We start from the raw sequence: 672 nt of genomic DNA on the forward strand, positions 1-672 counted from the left end.
TCTTTTTATTTTTTATTAACATGTGGGAACCCTAGCCAACAATATTTGTTTTGTTTTTTTACTGTGTGATGGGGGGCGGACCTGTAAGGTGGGGAGGGCGGACCTGTAGGTGGGGCTTGTGGTGGGCGCAGCCCAGGGGGCCCAGGAAAACTTTGTTGTATGGGGCCCTGCGATTTCTGATGGCGGTCCTGCTGCCGAGCAATCCTGTCATTTCACACAGACACGCCAGTGGAACATGCTGCTGTCCATTGTCAGGAGACAGGGAGGAGGGATAGCTCCCAGTATATACAGTCAGGGCCGCCAGTAGAAATCACGAGGCCCCATAAAAGTTGTTTTTTTAAAAAAAAAACATTGGCGCCAGGGACCCCAATAAAAGTTTTTTTTTTTAATAATAAAAGTTTTTAAAAAATTATTGGTTGTCAGGGATTCCGTTTAAAAAAAAAATGTTGGCACCAGAGCCCCCTCTTACAAGTTAAAAAAAATTGGGGCCCCAGAGAGTATTTAAAAAAAAAAAGGTTTGGCTCCTTTCATAACTTCGGGTCTTTCTGCGGCTTCAGGATTTTAAGTTCAGTTCTTTTTGTGACTTTGGGTCTTTCCGTGGCTTAAACTTACATACCTTTAACATATCAACATTAAAAAACATCAAAAATACTCTAGAGAGGTTTCTGAGAA

The sequence above is a fragment of the Xenopus laevis genome, chromosome 5L (genome assembly GCF_017654675.1).
Source record: "Xenopus laevis strain J_2021 chromosome 5L, Xenopus_laevis_v10.1, whole genome shotgun sequence".
Taxonomy (NCBI): domain Eukaryota; kingdom Metazoa; phylum Chordata; class Amphibia; order Anura; family Pipidae; genus Xenopus; species Xenopus laevis.